We start from the raw sequence: 3,307 nt of genomic DNA, 5'->3' as shown, positions 1-3,307 counted from the left end.
ATAGATAGATAGATAGATAGATAGATAGATAGATAGATAGATAGATTTAGTATAGCATCTACAAGGACTCACTACAGTGATCAGACTTATAGTGATCCTTCCTGTTTATCAGCCTCCCAAGAGGAGGATTACATGTGCGTGCCACCATGCCATCTCAATCACTGTCTCAGTGAGCCCCAGGGGTGGGGCCTGCACAGCAAGCTAGGGGTCAAACTTCATCCCCTGCCTCTGCCTAAGCAGATGCTTTAATCCACTGAGCTATCTGGCTGACCCTAAAACTACCTTTCAAATTGAATGGAGCTGTATATGGTTAGATTTCTAAATTTCTTTGTAAAAATATGTAAATGCTTATTTCTACTTTTTTTAAATTATTTTTCCTTCATATTCTACAAGGACTTAAAGTTCAACATATCAATACTTGATGGAAAATGCCTGTTCCATGATATGTCTAAGATGTTTGATATTTAGACAGATAGGGTAAACCGAACTGCATATATTGCAGGTTAATAATAAGCTTCTCTTCTGGAGGGTTAACAACCTAAGTTAGCAGATCAAAAATTGGAGAAAAGGAAGGGCTGCAAAGTCAGCCAAAATTTTGGCCCTAGCCTTTCATGGTCAATGAAGACTCGGGACATAGGAGAACCTGTACTGTAACATCATGTAACTCAGTTGTTTCCCAAATTTTCTGATCAAGGAGATTATGGAGCCACAGAGGAACGTGATTGATGATGTACAGTGTGCCTGGGGAGAGTCACGTGGAGAGAAAACATTCTCTCAGGCTTTCACAGAGAGAAAATTGGTCAAGTAATGGCCATGACTCTTCCTCATGGCCAACACTGACAAAAGATCTACAACATGCAGTACAGGGCTACAGGATAAATCCTAAGGGTACTTGACTGACCTTATCAGACACAAAAGTTACATTTCTTGTCATATACATACTTCTCAGAGAAATAAATACAAGTGGAAAAGTTCCATCACTATACCTCACAGATGTACAGTCCATCCAGCAGAAAAGTATAAAAACAAAGTATATAAAGTAAAACCATATTAATATGATGAGCTGTAAAAGGCTCAAGTCAATAACTTCTGAGGATAACCCACTACTATTATAGACTGCTGGACAGTGTTGGATTGTTTTGCTGAATTCAAGCACCTATAGTATTTAGATGCCAATAGAATACTCACCTCTGACAGGACTAAACAAAAATGGGGGATACAAAGGAAAGATCATTTTGTATTTGTATATACAAAATAGATAGGATAGATATACAGCTACTTTCACTTAATTCAATCAGAAGAAAGATGTGTACTAATAGTGTTTGGACAGGATATTCTGTCTGCTTCTTATACTATGGATAATCACTAAGAAGATAACAATGTACAATGTATTGATTATCGAAACTGTCCTATTAATCAGCTTTGAAACTGTCTCATTCATATTTGTTTCTCAATAAAATAAGAAAAGAGAGAGTTAAGATAGATATACAGCTACTTTCTCTTAGTTCACTCAGAATAAAAGTTTGTACTAATATTGTTCAGATATCATGTCTGCATCTTGTCCTCTGACTATCACAAAAACAACAATATGCAATGTATTAGTTATTGTAAACATCCTACTAACTTGTTTTGAAACTGTTTCATCGCTATTTTATCTTTTTTCTCACTAAAATGAATAAAAATTATAAAAAATAAATAAATAAACAAAGTGAATGGAGAAGTAAGCACTTCCACAACAAAGAACAAATGAAGAAATTCATGATCAACCCTACACAAAGGGTGCTGAAAGATATTCGAAACAGAGATAAACATGACCACAATTCCAAGGACAACTACAGAAAACACCACCAGGTAGAGCAAGTGATTAAACACAGGAAAAATGCAGGGACCAAATAGCAGGCAAAATAACATAACAAAGATAAACCGATATAGATCAGTTATAACCATCAGTGTAAATGCCTTAATTCACCAATCAAAATAAACAGACTGGATTAATGGATCAAAAAGCAAGATCCTAGGACTGGGGTGATAGCTCAGAAGCATAAGCACCTACCTGGCAAGCACAAAGGCCTGAGTTCAATTCCTGGCTCTGCATATCATGCCAATCCCAGATGCCCAAGCATGCCATGTCAGCTCCAGAACACTAGGCATGCTGTGCTGGCCCCAGAATTGGGTGTGATTATGCACACCTGTAATCCCATCACTGGAGAGATTGAGACAGGAGGATCACTGTGAGTTTGAAATCACCCTGAGAGCTACAAAAGTGAGCACAAGGCCAGCCAGAATTGCACAGCAAGACCCTTTCTCAAAAAAAAAAAAAAAGTTAAGTAATGTAAAGATGTATTAAAATAGATATGTGTTTAAAAATAAAAAACAAACAAGATCCAAAAATATATTGTCTACAAGAAACACATTTAATCACACACCAGGAGCTAAAAAAAAAAAAAAAGAAAAGAAAAAGCAGAATTTCCTATTCTGTTTACAATGTGAACTTCAAATCAAGAATGATCAAATGAGATAAAGAAAGTCACTACACATTTGTTAGGGGGAAACTTCAAGAGGAGGAGATAACAATCATAAATATGTATGCACCAAACATGAGAGCACTCAACTATATAAGACAAATTTGAAAGAATGTGAAAAATCAAATAACCAATAGCACAATCTTAACAGGGAACTTTAACACCCTATTATCTCAAAGAGATAGGTCAACTAGACAAAAATATCAGAAAAGAGGTAGCACAACTGAACCAAACCTTTGAACAAATGGACATAGTGGACTTTTACTGGGTGTTCCACCCAACATCTAAATACACATTATTTTCAGCTGCACATAAGATATTCTCTAAAATAGACCATATACTAGTCCATAAATTATGCTTAAGCAAATGCAAGAAAACTAGAATTATGCTATGCATATTATCTGACCATCATGCAATGAAACTGGAAATAAATAACAAAAGAAACTGCAAAAACTACATAAACACATAGAAATTAAATAGCACCCTCCTCAGCAACCAACAGATTACAGATGAAACTAAGCAAGAAATTAAACAAAATCTGTAATCCAATGAAAATTCAAACAAAATTTACTGGAATTTGTGGGATGACATGAAAGTTCTCAGAGGGAAATTTATAACAATGAACTCAAACATTAGGAAAACAAATAAATTCTAACCCAAAGGGCTGGTGAGATGGCTCAGTGGTCTAAAGCATCTACCTAGAACAAGCTAAGCAAAGCACAGAGACCGCGGTTCAATTCCCCCAGCACCACATGCCAGCCAGCCCCGCCCCCTGGTGGGCTGAG

Source organism: Octodon degus, unplaced genomic scaffold (assembly GCF_000260255.1).
Source record: "Octodon degus isolate 3935 unplaced genomic scaffold, OctDeg1.0 scaffold00040, whole genome shotgun sequence".
Classification (NCBI taxonomy): domain Eukaryota; kingdom Metazoa; phylum Chordata; class Mammalia; order Rodentia; family Octodontidae; genus Octodon; species Octodon degus.
The sequence above is the reverse complement of the archived record's forward strand: the minus strand, read 5'-3'. Positions refer to the sequence as shown.